Genomic DNA, 20,822 nt, shown 5'->3' with positions numbered 1-20,822 from the left:
ATCTCTTTCAAGATAGCCATTTCCTTCTTAATATGTGGGCATTTCTTCGATGAAGTTTCATGTGATCCTCCGCAGTTTGAACCCTTCACCACAGTCGCGCCACATTTATCTGCAGCGTGGGGCTCTGCGCAGCGGGGACATGCTGCCTGATTTTCGCAGACGCTGCTCACGTGTCCCAGTTTCATACATTTGCGGCACTGGAGAGGTTTCGCAATGAAAGGCCGCACTGCATGTCTGAAGTGTCCAACCTTGACATGCGAGGGTATATGTTTGCCCTTGAATGCTATTTTCACGCAGCGTGAACTGCCTAGCCGCTTAACATCAACGATGACCTCATCATTGGCTGGCTTGATAAGAATTGGCAAGTCGTTATTAAGGATGGCGACGTCTACGTCGTAGATAACGCCGGTGACTACGTCAGATCCCAGAGGGATGTAAGAGCGCACCTGAATGCCATCGAGGTCCGTTACGCTGCGTAGAGTGGTCAAAGCAGCCGCATGCTGGACATCAACCGCCAGAAGATTTTTTCGGGTGTTCACTCGAATGTCCGATATTTCATTTGGCACCAAGGCTTCCAGTGACATCGACACAGATTGCCTGTTAAGTAGCTTCATGTTGACGTTGGGAAGCAGGGGCACAAAGATGATGGTATTGGCGTCCGGCCTCTGTGTCTGTCTCACTGTTTGCGTGCTTGACGATGAGGACGTCCTGGTGTTCCGTCGCTTCGCTATGCGGCTCTGTACAAGCTGGAAGTCGTAATCGGAAGTGTCCTCACTGCTGAGAGAGTAGACATGGGTGTCCTCGCTGTCAGTGTCGCTCTGCTGACCGATCCGCTTACTGGAGGCGGCCGCCGCTGACGCCGCCGTCGCCGGCAGACGTGCGGGGTCGTCCACTTCCATTACGACTGAGCAGGGAGCGAGGGCCAGCGGATGAACTTAGGTTTTCACAGAAATAACCCGGAGCTAGAAAGAACAGCGCTGTATCAAAAGACACTTCGTCGTCGTCTCTAGACAATTATTCATCGCTTTGCGGCTGCCTTGAAATTTACAGAACGCGCTAAATACTTTCTGTGATATTTGCAGACGCTATAAACGAGTAATCGTAATGGGAAAATTTTCTTTTAAATCACCCCGGTCAGAGAATCATCTACCCTCATATGGGTTCGAGCAGCAGCGACGCAGCGTTTTGAAATACCACAAACCTTTTCAACTTTGGTTTTACTCGCTGGCGTTCGATATGGTTCTGTGGCTGCCTTCCGCTCCGTCGCCCCAATACCCACTGAGCAGTTTCGCAGTCTCGGATTTTCTGCCGCTGTCAACGCGTTCGATTTTGTAAAATCTGCTGGTTTGTTTCGTGGCACATTTGTGCATTTTCTACAGCGTGAGTGAATGCTTTTAAAAGGTTACAGACGTTTTACAAAGATTTATTTCAATGCCCCTTGACAAGAATGAGAAAGAGGAGTCTGTTGCCGAATGTGGGTGATCGCAGAGATCTCCGGCACCCGTTTCCGTGTCTATCTTCTGGAAGCTCCAACCGGAAACTCTGAGGGCTTCCAATGATATTCGGTAGGCTATCTTAAAGCGAACATTGTCTGCTGCTACATATTCTATAGTTTCTTCGTCTGTCCGGTACAAAGTGAAATTAAGATGCACATTTTGCAAGACCATTATTAGCGGCGGGTACTGCTACGGCTTGAGCTCCAGCTTTCACTTACGCACACTTTGAACATTGCTGCAAACCAGTTAGGCACTTGTGATTATAACGATGATTATGAGCATCCTTTAATTTTCTAGTGTGCCTGTTTTTAAGTACCTTCATACCACAAGCTATATTTATTGCCGTTTTACTGACGCCTAAAGCATGCGGTGGTCCCGGGTTCGAGTCCTGGACGGACCAGGACGAATTTTTCGTAAACTCTGTGGCTTTTCTTTCGAGAAACCCGTACGGGTTTACTTTGTAGCAAATGCTACGAACAGGTGGATGTCTGATTTTTCCCTTTATTAACAATCTATACAACGTTACTTGGTTTATCTTTAAAAACATTATATCCATATAACACGTGCAACCTATTCAGTGCGTAATATCCAATTACGCACCGAAGCTTAATGTGACACAATGATAAAATTATACGATTGAACACGTTTTAATATCATACGCTCGGCTCTTTGATGAATGGACCGCGAAACAGTGCATCGCACTGATCATAAAGCCGGCATGAAAAAATTGCTGCTTTCGCAGCGTAATTGCGCTAACCGCTGCACGTCTGGTGGGCCCTTTAGAGCGTTGCGGGATTACTGCAGATATTCGCTGTTACAACTTTGAGGAATGTTTGTACGCGTCAGTAGAATAAATTTCAAAAGAAAGATGTTTGCCTAGCTGGAGACAACAGATTCGCCCGTAAGCACATGTTAGTGTGCAGCGGCCTCTGGAGTGAAGCTATCATGAGGAATTTACTTATGTGTCCAAGTATCGTAATATCCACATGGCAAATATCCTATGGGACAAAACTCATCGGCTTGTATCTTGTATCTGTATCACGATACGTCTGCAGTGTGTCTTTTCCCAGCCCTGATTATCTTATTGCCGCAAGTACAAAATAACCAGTTCAGAGCGCTTATGAAAAGAAGGCAAATGATGCAACTTTGAACATGGGAACATAAAAAAAAAAACTCTGGCTCTGAGTAACTTCCTCAGCAGAACACCCTCTCAGAATGCATCGGTGTGTTTAATTTTTGCTTCTCGCGCACCAACCAGTCATCGCCTCTCGCCTCGCTTTCCCAGACGCCCCCACGTGTGCATACAGTGTGTCCTTTGGTTACCACTAGCCACGTAGCTCTTCTCCTCTGTGGGACACGACTCCGCGGCACGATCGTCGAGACGTATCGAGACAGCGCACCATAGCCAGTCCGAGCGGTACACTTCTTCTAGGCCACACTACCACCAACATACATTGCTTCGTCCCGCATGTAAATGATACGCGGGCACTGCGGCACAGTTAGCAGCGCATGCTTTATACACAGAATAATGTGTATGGTGCAAGCGGTAGAGGCAATAATTGAAAATGTCCTCGTCTTCCTTTCTTTAACGTCCACCCGATGCTGTTCACGTCTTTCTGCCTTTATTTACTTGTTGCCAGTAGAGGCATTCATATTGTGTGTGACGATGGGAATATGAACTGCATATTGTGTTGCTTTGTGGTGGAACGCTATGTTATCCCTTTCTACCACTCCGTACACATTCGTGTACGCAACCTGATAGTTAGGATGCGGGTGAATTGAACATTATGCATGCCAGCTGCAGCTCCCTTTGACTTCAATCAGCAGATTACTGCTGGAGGTGAATCTTATATTTATTGTGTCACGTCAGCAACGCGAAATTTAAAGCGAAGCTTTTTTTTTTTTACTAACCACCTCGAACTTTCCTGGCCGCGGCTGCTGGGTGCTGCTGCTTTCTTATCGAATACCTCATACCTTCAAAAAAAAAAAGAAAAAATGTGGTGGTGGTAAGGCGGGATCTAACTTTGTTCCCCTAGCACATCATCCCGATGCTCTAATAATTAGGCCACAATACACGCCTACTTCTATCGTGCGAACTCCAACTAACTTTTCTTCTTTTTTATTATCGCCGCATGTGTTACAATGTATAGTACGGGTGCGAGAGAAGAGATGCGTGCCAGTTACTTTAACGCCAAGGACGCAATAATCAAATCGGCAAATCTATAGTATTTTATTAACCTCTTCACGAAAGCTTCACCTCACATCGATTCAGAAATGTGCGTTGGATCTTCATAATTTTTTTGCTCGTAATGACTGCAGCCGATAGTCATAGTGCATATGTTTTCAGTCAGTGACTTCGTGGCAAAAAAAAAAAGGAGACATTATAGACGTTAATGCAAAGCAAGATTTAGTTATTTATGTAGTTGCGCCCACTGACTGAAAATGCACAAATGAAGCTTCTGTCAATTCGAATTTCTTCTAATATAGTCTACAGCAGCTTATAATTAAACTTTGTAGTTTCGCAATATCGATCGCCAGCCGCCCGTGATACGACGAAAGTAAAGTGGTTACCTTTTCGTTCAAAAGCCCTTCAGCTTAAACGGATTTCGCAGCATCAAGAACCCGCTGCACTTAAGCGGAATGCCGAACAAATGCCACGTGTTTCAAATTTCGAAACGTGCTGCACGCTGCCAAGGGGACGAAGCTGAGAGACTCATCCTAACGGTGACGCAGCAAAAGCTACACACTCTTGACGTCATCCCACCACGGTGAACATAAACGACGTTTATAGACAGCACTACATTTTTCATAGTTCATGCTTTGATGTGTTATCTCGAGAAGGCATTTATTCACGATGCGTTCAAGAACAGCGAGTTTAGCCAAATTTCACAGTTCGAATAGCAAGCAAGAATGGCGCAAGAAGGCCTCGTATCGGCGATTTCAGAACGTCTTGCGCACTGTCAACAGGACGAATATCCTACTGACAGCTACACACCAAAAATTGAAACGCTCCACGCCAGCCGAATCAGGTGAGCATGAAGGACGCTTCATGAGAGTTACGCGTAGTCGCTCTCCGAAGCCTCTATGCAAATGCTTCCCCTGAAATATTGCAGCTAGAAGTAAATAAAAGATACTGCGATGTCAACAAACTTCGCTTGCTGTCCGGAAAAGCAAAGTTGTACACAAACACAAGAGCACAACTCAGTGGTGTTGCGACGGCAGGAAGGTAGACAGCACCGCCAAAAAAAAAAAACAATAGTAATAACATTAAAAAATATATATAGCATAGCTGACTGGAAGGAGAACGTGACCTGAGAAGAAATGTAAGTCTGCTCATGCAATTTTCCAGCACGTCGCCCGAATCAGGAGGCCCCGAAAAGCGAACGAAGGTCTCCAAAGTGCGGTAATATAGCTTCCCGTTCGTTCGCCTAGGTCCCGACAATCGCAAAACGATCCATACGTACGTGCGCGTACACTCAACTAATGCAGTCGGTTGACATGTGCTGTTGTAAAAGAGCACTAAAGATAAAGATAAATTTGCTCTATTAATAAATTTTTTTTGAAATAGCGAGTATGACACCCGGGTCATGAGAGACGGATCTTGGCGGGGTGAAAAAAAAAACAAAGACGAAAATTGGCTTACTACGCCAACTTAAAGCTCGTAATTTGTTAAATCGCTAACTATGGACTATATTCCGTTGTAAACGAGCCAAAGGCTGAACTCGGCAAATTTCGATGACCTTTACTCCGACACAGCAGCGAAAATACGAAATAAAGTTTGCGACGTCCCGCTTTCATGCCACCGCCAAGATTTCTACGCGAAATTGAAGAACTGCAAGTCGGGCCTTAGTTTTATCTACAACTAATCGACCTCTCCGCACCAATCTAAGGAAACTAATAAAGCACCAAAACAATACTTTGTCAGTTTAAACAGGTTTATCGTTCCTCCCTACTGTGCCTGTAATATCGGGCATAAAGCGTGAGTGGTAAGGTGTACAGTAGCATACGAAAACTGACGATGCCTCCGGAACCCTCGAAACGGTTACTCTCTTGCTTTGTCGGTTCTATGGCCCAAAGGAAGGTCTTCAGCAGCGATAATGCCAAAGTTTCCGCAACACAGTGTTTTTCGAGGAAGCACTTTAACCACGAAATTGTTTAAAGCTCTTGTTTACATCTATAGTCTTTACAAGTCACGGTGGCTCAGTGGCTGCGGCATTGTGATGCTGAGAACGAGGTCGTGGGCGTGGTTCCCGGCCCATTTCGATGGGGTGGAATACATAAACGCTCGCCTACTTAGATTAAGGTGCATGGTAAATAAAAGGAAAACAAGGTGGTTGAAATTAATTCGGGGCGGCCCATAGTAACGTCCCTAAAAAAATGATCTTGTGCAGATCCGGGCCGCCACAGCTTCAAGCCTTTACTTATATGGGAATTTTCCTTCTTTAAGAACGCAGAAAAACGGGCAATCATTCTATATCTAAAACTTACCATTTGTCACTACGTCGTCATTGTCGCGCCGCTGAAGTCTTTATAAAGCGAATCTTCCTAAGCATACTTCGCCAGGTTTTTCTTGTTGTGGCGGTGTTTGTTTCCGAGTTGAACGGATTGGTACAGTATGTCTAGTACTGAATGCAAGACGACAAGTAGTGCCGGTGAGCGCAACTCCGTTATACGTAGCCAAAAAATAAACGACGAAATAAAATAGCTAAATGCAATGTCTAGTTATAGGCAAAACACAGATTTCTTTAAATGTAATTGCCGCTTGATGTTCAACGGCTGCTTTTTGTTCTCTTAAATTCCTTATATTTGGGCTGCCCCATACTATAGGAGAAATTGGTCAATTGCCACCGGATGCTCGACTTGTACGGAATTTCAACCGACAATGTATTGCATGTGAGTCCATGCTTGTTCTCCCTAATGAATGTATAAGTCACGACAGGAAATCTGCATTTAATATGTGAGCTGATGGATCTACTTTTAAGAATAACATAAGAAATTGAACGGCTTCTTTGATTTTCTCTAATTCCTTACTTTTGGTTAGCCCCATTTTAGGCACAGTGGGCAAGCTTCATCGGGTTAATACCCATTCTTGGCCGAGCCTTGAGAATAGGTTGTGCAACCGTTCATTACGTGCCTAATTAAACCTTCGATTCACCCAAGTTAGGCATGTCTTGGATCTACGTGACCTTTAAAATCAGGTTATTTTATTTTTGTTTTTAGTCTAACCTTTCCACAAATACCTAGCGCTCTCACGCTGATGTGTGCACAAATAGTTTCGGACAATGCTCCGCCAAGCGGTCTCTGCCTACTAGAGCCCGGACAGAAGTGCGGCGCTCTGCTGGCGCAAGTCTTCTTCATTCCAGCGCCTGCCCGTCTGTCCGCCGTATATATGTTCTGATTGATGGCGTCATCATATACATGACGGCGTTGTCGAGTTGAACAAAGTTTGTTGCATGTTTCTCATACGAATTGTTCCGAAGCTGTGCGCCGAATGGTGAGCAATCTCAAGAGTCATGCAGAGTTCGGAAATGTTTGTACACTTAAGCATGACGACCAGAACTATTGTGCTCAGTCTGCTTTGCCATGTGTGTGTGTGCTTCTTCTTAATTCTTTGCTGAAAGTAGAACGCGTGACTATACGGCAAATTACGCGTTGTATGGCAGTACATTCTGAGTTCCACATGATATAAGTCTTCTTGGCCATCGGCGCTACTACAGTTGCACAGCAAGGGGATAATTGGAGCCTCTATTCTTCTTTTACTTCATTATATTGGAATTGACTATTTAGTTATCTCTAGCACACGTAATGCACGTGTCGATTTCAATTTCGGAAACGAATCCTTTTTGCCCGTCCGGTGCTATTTATTACACGCTATTACTTCTCCTTCACTGTGTTTTTGCTTCACTGTAGAAAGAGTGATTAGGCGGCAAAGCACGCTTTACAAGTCACTGTTTCAGAAAACTACCCGACTGCGAGTGAAGCCATTGCATCAGAAAAAGAAAAAGAAGGAACCACACGACACTTTTCTTCTGAGACATTTCTCAATTGCTGTTTGGTATATGGAGCCTGCAAAACTGTGGAATGTGCCATTACTGTTATGATGAATCGCGTAAACTGTTTTCTTGCAGTTGAGTCACTTATGGCAATCGGTTCTTCACGAAGTGGATCCTTATCTGAAATACCAGTTAGATTTAGAGATTTCAGGAAACCCCCAGGCACTAACTCGCCAAGAGCACGGCGTACACAAAACATTTCCTGCTTCGCATAACACAGGCGTCACCTTCGGCTTGTCTATGTGACAATGACGACGAGACATACTACACATTTCAGGCGGCAGTTCCAATAATAAATACATGCAAGCAATCCCGACAGTGCTCTTTCACTCGTAAAATTGATCGACCCCATGCCAACGCAGCGATTTGCAACCGACGCACCTCCACTTTTTTCTAATATACAAAACTGCCTAACGTGTACTATAGGTAGTTCGGAACATCGGACAGAGTTCTGTAAGTATAACCCGCTTCCATCCTTTCTACTTTTGTGCGTTTGTTGTCTTTAATGTGCTCGTAATATTCATATTTGTAGGTTTTGTGCAACAAATCCCACTTTTGACTGTTACAGTGATGCTACTGGTCCAAGCCATATCGGAGCAGCTCTTCCAAAAGTCATGAAAATGCATTTTGGAGCAGTAAAATAGGCTTTCGGAGCACGCTTATGAAAGCGATTGCAAACTATGTATATGAAGCTTTTACTGTGGGCAACCCATATGAAACCCATATGAAAGCAAAAAGTGGACGCTCATTTATAAGTTCAATTAAAATACTACGCATAATTGGGCAGTACAGAACCACCAACTTTTAGCAGCACAATTAATTTTGTTGATTTTTCTCACCCAAAAGGTACAAGTTTACTTCATACTTACACCATCTACTTAATATACCGCGATGTTGGACACCGAGGGGCCGTGGAAGGTAATTAAATTCCGGGCAAGTTCGGGCAAGCACCATGAAGGCCACCGTAGTACGCAAGCAGCGAAATAGTGAACCTCGGGGCATAAAAGGAGGCGAGATCACGCACAAAGCTAAAACCGCGCATTTCGCAAAGGCTTCATCCATTCTTCGCCGCACTTTCCGGCTGCGCCACGAATGGTGACTTATTTTTTACCACTGCTTAAATCAAGCAGTGTTTCTTTTTCTTTTTTTCTTTTTTTTGGCGTACGGCTTCGCGATCTATGGCAGTGTGCGATATCCGGCTCATTGGCTCGACGGCAAACGCTACTTCATGATGATCGTAGTCGAAGAAAAATCATTGGTAGTGTCATCACCACGGAGCAAGCAAGATCGAAGTGCTGATTCTTCAACCCCGATGAAAATTTTAATCATAATTATGTAATTTAACTACCCACTGATACGCGCGGACCATGATAGACGTAGTAGTGAGGGGCTCTGGATAAGTTCTGACCACCCTTACTTCTTAAGAGGAAGCTATAACTCAGGCTTAACTCAGATGCCATGTGTTCAGATGCATCTAAAACGCAGAGATGATTTCATAGAAACAAGAAGCCTAGAAATTTGTAGCTCTACACCAAGAACAGATGGCACAGTTCTGCAAACTTCATCACTTAGATCATCGAAAGCTGGCACATTTTACTTATCAATTTATACCTTGCGTGATTTCGTTCCACTGTTTACAAAGATTTTGCTTAAGTCCCACTCACATATTAGTCAAATATTGAGAGCCATGCACCAGTTTTGCCCATTTGAAATGCACTATTAGAGGCAATTTCCAGAATTGCGATATCATTTTTTACTGCCAAGTTGGAGAGTTGTAAACTTCATAGTTTGGTTTCAGAATATTTGCGCTTTTCAACAATATCTGTTAAACAATTGACGGCCTACATGGGAAGTTTGCTAGCAAAAGCCACTAGGCATAAACGTGTGCTTTTAAATGCGACAAACCTAATCAAATTTGTTCCAGTAGTTGGCGACAAAAACGATTTCTGATTTGCCATGTATGTAGATGGGAACCCTAGAGCTAAAGATTCCTCTTGACATACGGTAAGTTCAGAGGACCACGTGCGTATTTACTTTCTGATCAAATCTGAATGCGGGAACTACTATTCCGCGGCCCAGTAGCGCGAAGGAGCCTGTTTCCCTCGCATTGTGTCGACTCTCTTATTTGCTTGTTTTGTTGCGTTTTATTTTGGTTAAATGTGATCTTTTCGGATAATAAAGCAAGATATAAAAATGGCTCTAACGAAGTCGTTGTGCCATCTTATATTTTGTCCCTTTATATGTATACAAGCGGAAATTGTACCTAATATATCGGTAATTAGGACCTAAGCTCTTAAAACAACGTTGCACCAGCAATTTTCTAAGTAATAATCATTTCGTGCGCAAAAGTTCTAGAGTGCACACCATTAAACTCCTACAGTTCCGTCAATGCTATAATGTGCTACGATATAGATTAACAAAATAAATAAATGAATAAATTAATTATTTATTTAATAATTAATTAATTAATGAAACACCAACACACGGAAAAGCAAGAAAACGCACGCATTTTATTTTAGTAAGCGTGGTATTGTAGAGGTATTTCTTTTAAAATATATTTATATATTTTTGAATGTAGGATATTCCTGTTTCTTTTTTCTGTTCAATAAGCTTTTCAAGTGAACAAAACAATTAGCATTTCAGCCACTACCTAGAGTGCCGCGAAAGATATTCCGGGTGGAAAACTTTAGGAAGCCGATCCTTATTTTATTTTTTCAGACAGCGCACTCTGCAATTAATTATTCTTCGAGTGGGTACATAGTATGCGACGCATGCGCTTATTTGACTTGGTCGTTTCATTCAAGAGCGAAGGTTTTGGTTGTTTGGGGATTTGCCGGTTCCGCTTCCTCTCATCGGCAATTAGCAACGCTGGATCGACATCCGCGTCCAATTAGTAGACGACAAACAGCGAAAAAAAAAGTCACATTTAGAAGCATACCCGTATTGCGCGAGAAAATATTTTGTAACAGGAGGAGGCTGATTACGAGACGAAGTATATTCTTTGTCAATATTGGCAGTCGGGATGGGAGACTGTGCAGAGAATCAATTAAAGAGGGGATTGCGTCGGGGTGATACCTAGTCCATTCAGCGCCTCAAGACTAAATCTTGAGAGTCGGGTGTTTCTTTTTTTTATCTCCCCCCCCCTCATTATTTTTTTCGAAATGCTAAATGGGTGATTTCGGCGCGCAATAGGAGTGTACGCTCACTTATGTATTGTAGTGCAGGCTACGCTGGAGTGGAATGATACTCTATTCCTGAGCTGTTCTTTCTTAAAGTTTTTCCGACTTTATTCATTTTTTGTTTTTCATATATTCGCTGATCGCTTGAAATTACTTCTGATGATTGGGGTAGCCTGTCTTTCGGTGGCCTATTTTCGTGCTTGCTCATCATTTAATAAGCAACTTGTGTTTTATTGCGTGAGCATTAGGAATGTAAAAGTGAAAAAAAGCGTATACATGTGAAGTGCGGTAAGCCGGTTGCGTGGTAGAGTTAGAGAGCGGATGGGAGAGCTTACAAAACCGTATATATATCTGACGGTGTTCTGCTCCGGACAACCATCATTTGCACTTCGCACCTCGAAGTTGCAGGACAGGTGTCGATGGAGTCCCTGACCATGCAAACTTTGTTTACTTTTCATTTCTTTTCTCATGTTAATCAGCATTTTTTCGAGTAATTCTCATATCTTATACCACTTCCGCAAATATAGATGTAAAATCACGTACTTCTAACAACCCTACCTGACCGCCAAGCTAAATCTAAGGCTAATGTTCTGCATGAAGTATGTAGTTGAATGGTAACACAAGATGAGCTAGCTTTTCTTTTCTCAGTATGTATACATTCACCATACGTCATATTGGTTCCGTAGGTTATTTTTAATACACGCTCACATTATTTTGCCTGGATTCCACAGTGTACAACTCGTCCAGAAAGCTAAGCACCGCCATTCGTTCATTTCACTCCCGTCGGCTTGCGGCGACCGTTTACGTAATTATACGTAGAAGGTCGCCGCAAGACGTGACCTCACACCCCAGTTAAATAGACCGCCACGATCCTTGTGCTGATTCAGCGGGTAAGTCACCTGCATAATCACAAAGTCTTCGTCCAAACGTCGGTAAACAACGTCTCCAGAAGATAAGGTGGCCAGCATCCTGGGCACAAGCATATATTCAATAAAGCGTAATGTTTTGTTTTGGCGCGGCTTCTTCGCACATTAGCACATCGTTGTCGCAGTAAGTGTGCTAGCGAAATATGCACTCGGGGTTGCTCCCAGCAAGTGTTGAGGACTGCTGTAACTGAGTGCAGCTGAGAGACACGAGGCAGCAGAAATAGGGGGGGGGGGGGCATCCCTATGATGCATGGAAACGGAGGTTTGTCGCTGTAGGTCCACGGTGGCCATTTCTTTGTACCTGCCGTAGGAAACAAACCACCATGGTTCAACTGAAGAAATTGGAGAAGGAGCGCCGTGGGCTGTGGACAATTAACAAGAGTTGCTGAAAAGTATTTGAAGTTGCGAGCGTCCGTCCGTCCGTCCGTCCGTCCGTCCGTCCGTCCGTCCGTCCATCCATCCATCCATCCATCCATCCATCCATCCATACATCCATACATCCATCCATACATCCATCCATACATACATACATCCATCCATACATACATCCATCCATCCATCCATCCGTCCATCCGTCCATCCGTCCGTCCGTCCGTCCGTCCGTCCGTCCATCCATCCATCCATCCATCCATCCGTCCATCCATCCATCCATCCATCCATCCATCCATCCATCCATCCATCCATCCATCCATCCATCCATCCATCCATCCATCCATCCATCCACCAATCCATCCAGTAGCCGATGCTGTCTTTACCACCTCGGGACACTAGGTGGTAGTACGTGCTCATGGACCTGATATCATCGTGGCCTTTTCATCATCGTTATTCCAGCTTCGCGATCTGACTCTCGTCACGCCGCCGTCATCATGCGTTCCACGCCGTCCCAGTGACCCAAGTTGTCAAACACCTAGGCCACTAGGCATGTGCTCGTGGTCGTGATGACGTCGTGGTCGTAGTATCATTGTCATTCCATCTTTGTCGTCGGACTTTCGTCATACCGTCATCGTCCCGCCGTCATCGTCATGCATTACTCTTTCATTCGCTATTGTACCGCCGTTGTGATGCTGTCGTGGTGGTTCCATCATCGTCAGTGCCTCTCGTCATGTCATCATGGTCACGTCTTCGCCGTAACGCAGGCTTCGGGATACATTCGTCGTCACGCCGTTGTTCTTATGCACGCGCCGCCATCCTATTGTCATCACACTATTGTCACGCCATCATCGTCATCGTGTCACCGCCATACAGTTGCCCTCATGTATTGTTTGTCCCAATGTCATCGTTATAGCATTGTCGTTATGGTGTCCCCTTCACGCTATCGTTTCACCACCGTAGTCACTTCAGTAACGTCATCCGTTTATCGTCATGCCATCATCGTCATATCGTCTTCGTCGTTCTCACGAAGCCGATCCTTCTTCGTCACTCTATCGTAATTATGCTGTCGTCATTCAGTTGTCATTATACCACCATGGTATAATAATATATAATGGTATATATAGAAAAGGAGATGTGCGCCAACCTGACCACTTCGGTCTCGCCCCCCGCCTAGCTCGGGCACATCCTTCCTCCCTCCCGCCGCTGCGCGCGTGAGAAGCCGGTGACCACTTTGACCGTTATCTATCTTTGCGAGCGCCAGAGGGCACCACCGCATCAAGCCACCCTGCTTCTATAGGCCCCCTCTCGCAAGCTTTCACTCGCACCTGAAGCATACGGCACTCGGTCGCGATGGTATCCCACTTGAACTTTACACAGAGCTTCACGGCGACAGGAAGGGGCGGGAGGGCGACGTTAACGACGAGGGCAACGGCGACGGCAGATATTCGCCTGGAATTTCCGTATAATTGCTACCGCAATAAAAGAAAATGCGGACCGCTGTACGCAACCGCAGCATCCTACAGCGCTCTCGGGCCAAGCTTCGCGCTATAATGCGCTTATAATAAACGGAGCTAACCATCCGTGCTGCAATGAGTTCCGTCACGGGTTACGGTTAGTCGAGCGTCATGAATTCTGGAAGCGTTCCTCCACCGCGATGAATCACGTAATGAGGCGTGCGTCTATTGAAATCGTAGCACGATGATTCGGCCCCGCACATGCCGCACACGACATTATAAGAGCGAGGCTTAAGTTAGTGACCCAAGAGGTTGAGTGGAACTAACCAGCTGGTCTTGAGCACCTAATTAAGGGCACTTGCTGTCCTTGAACAGTAAGTTTGTATGCAACGAAGTCTCGAAAAACACTAATAATAATATGGCACTCATCTTTTGGGGGGCCAGAGAAACAAAGGCGACATGCTCTTGCCCCTTGTTCCAAAAACAGTGTGTAAAGTATAGAAGAGTTCGTAAAAGCAAACGCTAACCAATCGCGAAACGGGCTGTTAATTTGCAATTAGTGAAGGTGGTTAGCCAGTGGTACACAGTTCATTTAAGGGCATAGCTTTGCGAATAAGACTTCTGCTTATTAATTGCACAAAGCAGAAAAAATTAGCCTAATTAAACGCTGTACCGATTCCTGCCAGAACATTAAACATTGATAAGCAATATACTCTTCAAAATAGTCAAATATGTAAAAAAATATACCCTGAATCTGACAAATAGTAAGCACACGGTATTGCAGCAACGCCTGCAACGTGTTTAGAAACAGACAACGGCATATCGCTACTTTCTTGCAAAGTTTCGGTCATTCCACATTTTGATTGTTTTCCAGAAAGAGACTTCGTGTGACAACGATGATTTAAAAGGTGCCCAGCACAATTGCTTTATGTACTTCAGCCGCAGGGTAAAAGTCGTGGCTCGAGCATGCAACACAATTTTACCAGCGTGGCGTTCTGAAAGCGCGAACAAATGAAACTGAGTGTGCGTCTTTTGGGCGGTTGTTTTCGTGCATCTTGCTGCGAGCCACCGGGGAAGATGTATGAAGGTTGCATCATCATCCTGGGAACAGAACGTGGGATAAAATTGAAAACGTCCCGCAAATGTTTCTTTCGCATTCATCAGTGACACGCTAGGCGCCATGGTGTAGAAGGAGTTAAAACGCACAGAACCGCGATGAGCTCTGAGGCCTAAAATGAGGTGAAAGGAGGCATTCCAGACGATGGGACGCCTGCTTGAGTATGTGACTTATTACTGTCTAACGCAACGCCGTTGAATAACGCGGCGTCTAAACTGACAAACGAAGCCAGAAGGAGGGAATAAGAAGGAGGAGCTGAAGTAAGTAAGAAGTCGTACAGTGTAGCTAAACTGCATCTTTGAGTCAGAGATCGATGCCCTTTATTTTTCCTGATTAGGTAACCGTACTTCAATGTGAAGTCTCCTCAGGAAGGGTACTGTCATGCATGGTATATTTAGGTGCGTGAGAAGAAAGTTTTGCTTCTTCAGAACAAATTCAGCTGGTAATCATGGGCTCAAGCTGTCATCACGTTCATGCAGCATTTAGTTCCAACAGTGAGTTCGCCCTTTCACGTTGGACGGCTTGCAACGCGCGTCTGTCAAAAGGAGAGCACTATTCTGCTGATCTATTTTTCATGTTATATTAACGTCAGCCCACCCTCTTGGCTCTGTCGTCTTTTTGTTTAGTAGAAGCCAACTTAATGGCTCTAGCGACGGAATTTTCCAAGAACTGCTAGCGTTGTCACGGAATTTCAGCACACTCAAAGAAAACTTCTGCAAGCAGAGTGAAAGTGCATTTGGGATACGTGGGAAACTAAAAAAAGTGTACAGGTGTATGCGTAATCAGCACATTCTAAGGAAATAACTAGAAATGTGAGTTAGTTTACGAGTAAAAAACGAGTATTAAGAGTCTTGCGGCACGAAATGTGGTCAACAGGCAGTATACGTGATCTATAGGGGTGATTCCTCGCCCTAATAACATTAGCTTCACACCAACTTGAAGCTTTTACTGTCTCTATTGTCCTGATGTTTCGTTAAAAGCGCGTCGCCCAGCTCTGAATGTTGCGAGGGTGTCCATTTCGTTCATATCATCGTCGCAAGTAACTAAACAGGGTAACCAGCCATCGTTCAACTGAAAAAATGTAGTCGTCGCCAAAACTGCTCCTCTTCTGACTCCTTCCTCAGCGTGCAGTCGCACTTTGCTTCAGCGTTCGTGCTAGGTTTGCAATCTACAAGTGGCGCTTGTGCATGTTCGGGGCCGGTATTTCTGCACGCAGTACCATTCGGCAGATTTATTTCTAGGAGGCGCTCGCCGGCAATCGAATAATCTACAGTCATGTGTAAAAACTGCATAACTGGGTCGTCTTCACAAAAAATGCGGACACGTCTCAGCTTATCGTTTTCTTACCTCGGTGACTAAGCAAGCTGAAGTAGAGCCGCATAGGAGAAAAAAACAGAAACAAGGGTGAGTCGACGACATCAAGCTTCAGTGTCGGAGGAGAGCGTGCTTCTGACAGTCTCGACATCGACGTGGGTCTCGGGCGAGGCAATAAGACTGCGGGGACACCGCTCAGAGGGAAGGGAAGTGCGGCGGTTTTCACCCCCGGGAAACCTTACGATACGGCGGCGAAATGACTCTCCTGTGCGAGTCACAAAGTGACGTAGCGCGCAATTTTTGTAGGCATGCCAATTTTTGAGCGGTTGTTCTTTCTACCCTGTGAATGATAGCTCGGTAATATATAACACGCCATGGAACGACGCTACCACACGACAAACTGTAGTCGGTATTTTGTCTCTAACCGTCAACATGGGGCGCATTATACGCTTGACAAATGCAAATGATGCTCTTTTGCAAGGGACAGTGGCCTTCTTCATTTGCCAACGATCCACCGCAGCACGCATAACCTGACCTAAAGCGAACTGCTGACACAATCTATTTTTGGCCCAGTGGTATTTCATGTACTCATTTCGATAATTGACCATGTACTCGGTACGTGAAGTACTGCTCATCGGATTGGATCAAAGCTAGTGTATGATTTGCGTTCTTTTTTTTTTTGTACCAACGAGCTATAGTCGTTATTACTCATTAAGCCAGTAAATAAACAAATATTTTTCAAGGACGTGTTGCATAGAACATTTCTAATGAAGAAAAACCGTTAGAAAAATTACAACAGGCTGTAGGTTTTATACATGTGTTTTAGAAAGACAGTCATACGGATGATACACAATGTCTACAATATTAATCATATAATTTATTGACCTGAACTACTTCAACATCACGCTGCAATGCTTTAATACGAAACAAAATGTGATTTTGTTTTGTTCTGACCGGTAATAATGACGATTAGGACTGTTTATAAGGGCAAGTTGTGATGGGCACTCAGATGAAAGTACGTTACTGCGTCTGTAATTTCCAACCACTTCAATACTAACGTCCTATTTGGGATGTTGGAAATTTGGCACAACCCGCTTCAAACGACTCCTGGTGAGAGAAAGCCTGCATCTATGGGGCCGTGACGTCACGGCAGAAGGTGTCAGTCCGTAGTTTTCCATGAACGTCAGTAAAGTTTAGCGCTGCAAACTGTAACAAAAACGTGCTTTTCACTAATTAATTAATTAATTAATTAATTATTGGTTAGTTAGTTAGTTCGTTCGTTCATTCGCTGACTTCAGCATTCCAAAGCTACAGCGCTGTTAAGAGATTGGGAGATGTTAGGAGATGTTAACAGTAGCAGAGGGCTACGGATTAATGTAGTCCAACTTGCGCGCTTTTAGCTGCACCTAAATCTAAGTGCCCGGTAGCGTTTTTGAATTTCAGCCCCATGGAAGTTGGGGTAGTTGCGGCAGGAAATGCGCCCTGTGATCTCGTGTTCAGCGCAAAACGGCATAGCCATAGCTAGAGACACACATAATATGAAGATTAGTTGTGGTTCACTTAGGAACGCAGCCTGCTAAACCTGTGTTCTCTGAAATTCTTTTCGTATTTTTCTGGATAAAACGTGATGACGGAACTTGCGTGTGTTACAAGATTTACCTGAAATGTAGTGCGAGCCATAACTGAGAGAAATGTTGAGAAAGCAGCGACGAACAAGCACCGTCTGAAGATTTTCGGGATTTCGTGTCGCACCTTCCCTCATTGAGAATCGGTTTCGTATAAAGAAAACCAACGTTCAACATCCTCTGAAGTTAGCGACGCGTAATTGTTACAGTTCAGAGCATTCGATAATTCAACGACCCAGTAAATTGCAAAATTTTCGCCGGTCAGAAGCATTAACAGTTCTTTCAGTACCAAAAACCCTGGATTTCTTGGTCCGAAACAGATTCAAGTTACAAAGTAACTCGGCAACCACTCAACTGGGAATTGTGCCGTACCTTTCCTGAGCGTTTAATTGAGCCCCGTATTCCCGGTGAGAATTGTGCCAAAGTATTCAAGTTTCTCGATGATGTCGGCTAAATATTGCAAGTGAGCGTACAAGTATGCTAAGTCTACTTGAAGGCTAAGTCGGCTAAGTCTACTTGAAGTTTACCGTCGCGTGGAGCCGTTACAGTCTTTCTCACAGAGATGATGTCGTCTGCTGCAAAGCTGTTAATAACATATTACGCATCGGCAAAGCGTTTGCGGCAATACTTGGCTTGCTTAAACCTAGTTCCACTTTGTCTGTAAGTTTATAACATTAAAACCAAACCAGGCTAGGATAAAGCCCAGAAAAAGGCATTTTTTTAGGCTCCGAAAGTTCAATATAGGCACACACGTGGAAGTAGTCACCTATACGCACAATAAAAGGGGAACTGAAATGTTTCCAGAGCAATAGTTCATGCTGGTATGTTAACTAAGCAAGATAAGGACGGAAGTAAAAAATCCAAATCCTTTCTAAATTTAGTCTTTAGCCCTAGCGCAAGCCCACCCACACACAAGCGTATATGGTTATTGTTCGGTATAGATATTTGTATTATTAATCAATAATTGATTAAATCAGAGAGTAAATTATTCCCAAATAAAACTCTGGAAAATTGATCATGATTTGAGAAGGCGAATGAGACGGCGAATAAAACTGAATCTTTCAACAGAAAATCCAGCGGTTACACGAGAGGTGCTCTTGCGCGAAGACGACTGATGACACATAACAACAGGGGCAAGTCGGTTGCAGGATTTTCACTCAAAATAGCGCGTCCGCTCCTCCGAATGAAGGAAACCGAGCGACCCGTATAGACGCAACCGCTTAGGAAACGCATCCGCCGAAGGCTCACAACGCAGGATCAAGCAGCTACAGTCAGCCGTCGCTGCCAGGAGACAAAGCCTGTCGAGATTGTTGTTGTTGTTGTCGAAGCACTCTTTTCTCTTACCTCTTGCACGCGATTCCTCGGTCCTCCACTCTCGGGCCCTTCCCGATCCTTCCTCTTTGAGGCAGACGGGCCTTGTTATGCTTCGAGCCGAGACAGTTGCCATCCTTTCTCTATATGGTGCGTTTATCTTCACTTCAAGTAATAACGATAGTAACACAAATAAACGGTACAGTGTGCGCGAACGCCCTGACATACAGTGTATTTTGTGGGAGAGCTTTTCTGGACGAATGAAAGCGAGCTATGGCGAAAGAAGTGTGTGACGCAAACAGTCCCATTTTTTTTACACTTGTTGTTCTGTTGTTTGAAGCCGCTGTTTCCCCTTTAAATGCGATGAAGTAAAAAATTAAGGCTGTTTACCTCAGGTGACGTCCTTCCATCCGGTGACTGTCAAACTTTGGTGCTTCGTGTTCTTTGGCGGGCGTGTCATTCACACTGTGGCTTCCACATAGCAAAACTTTCAAAAGAACGCTGCATCCGTGCGCACTCAGCGAGACAGCAGATGGGTACATTTCCCGGTAACTATATGCGCTAACCGCCGTGGATGCTTAGTAAAATGTTAGTAAAAATGATTAGTAAAAATGATTAGTAACTTAAGATCTGGAAGTATACTTAGGCGACGTATATAATAATCACGAAAGCAGCACCAATGTAGTTAATAATACAAGCGCAGACACTCTAGACAGTGCACTGAAGTTCGCTGCATGGCAGTGAATGACGATGAGATGTAACCGTTGGATTATTTAGCTAATTTTGTTTCCATTAACTGTCTTTTCAATCGAAAGCAAGGAAAAGCATGCGTATTGGAAGAGTACAAAGGCTTTAAGCAAAGCAAATCACTGACGTACACAGATGGCGCTGGATGCCCATTTTGCCACAATTTATGTACAACAGGATACTGCGGAATCGCTCAAAGATACATATGTGCAACGTAAAAAGATGGTATTAACTAACGCAGATGAACTCTCGTGTTCCTCGAATAGAAACCTAAAGTGGACGTAGACCACGAAGAGTGATGTCAGCTGCCTTCTAATGTTTATTTGTATTTTTTATAGGTACTTTAGGTATCCTAATTCATTTGCAGGTCAGCTCATACTTTGTATACACCTTCGAACAATGCTACACAGTCAGGACACCGCAAGTATTCTACAGGCAGTTCTACTCAGTTAAGGATCCAAGAAGGAAAGTATACTTAAACAGCTTCATACGATAAATTTACTTTGTTGCAGAATGCGATCTTATGTTGGCGCTTTGCGGTTTTGTTAGTGGCAACTGGTTTCAGAGCAACTTCGCTATTGAGAAGAACCGGTAGCAAAGTCAAGACGTTGAATATTTCCTGCGTTTCGTGATTAAGTCAATGTTATATTTGCAAATGCGGATCGAATACGTCTTGTTCATTCTATCCTTTGTTGTACTCGTGAAGATTAAGGCCTTCTTAGTTTTATTTACGCCGTTATGTCTAATAAAGAAAAAAAGAGCACCAGTGTTTGACAAATTTGCTTTGGTAAGTCCTAGGTAGCTGAGGGTTGAGACTGAAAGGAAAGAAAATGTTCCCTTTTATCCGCAGATGAATCAGGATGCCGAAATTGAAGCAGAGGGGGATGCGTCATAATGAGGGGTTGTATAGTGCGTTCACTCTTGTAATTACGGGCTCTGTAGGTTCCGCTAAGTGAAACGTTCACACAAATATATTACATTTAGTTGGTAGAAGCTATATGAAACGAGATCACCATGTTCGGCTTAGTCAAACTTACGCGGAACCATATTAAGGGGGACATATATGCAGTAACAGTGACCAGCAGCTCAACCCAAAAACAGAGCCGACGCACATGAAAGCCCGATCCACATAGCTATTTAACGTTGCGAAGGGAGCATTTGTGGAAATATGTTTCACTTGCTTAGTACAACATATTTACAGAGAGATTAAGGGTGTAGCAAATGCTCT

The 20,822-nt window shown here is 44.2% G+C and overlaps 1 protein-coding gene across 1 annotated transcript in view; it reads right to left on the bottom strand.

Moving 5' to 3' along the window:
- The window catches only part of LOC139052987 (rap guanine nucleotide exchange factor 4-like), a gene marked incomplete at its 3' end in the record, with an annotated part of 571,300 nt that overhangs the window by 465,950 nt on the left and 84,528 nt on the right, over positions 1 to 20,822 (bottom strand). The gene's annotated exons all lie outside the window — the stretch shown is intronic.

The sequence above is a fragment of the Dermacentor albipictus genome, unplaced genomic scaffold (assembly GCF_038994185.2).
Source record: "Dermacentor albipictus isolate Rhodes 1998 colony unplaced genomic scaffold, USDA_Dalb.pri_finalv2 scaffold_50, whole genome shotgun sequence".
In the NCBI taxonomy this organism is placed as follows: domain Eukaryota; kingdom Metazoa; phylum Arthropoda; class Arachnida; order Ixodida; family Ixodidae; genus Dermacentor; species Dermacentor albipictus.
This window is presented reverse-complemented; position numbering and strand designations above follow the sequence as displayed.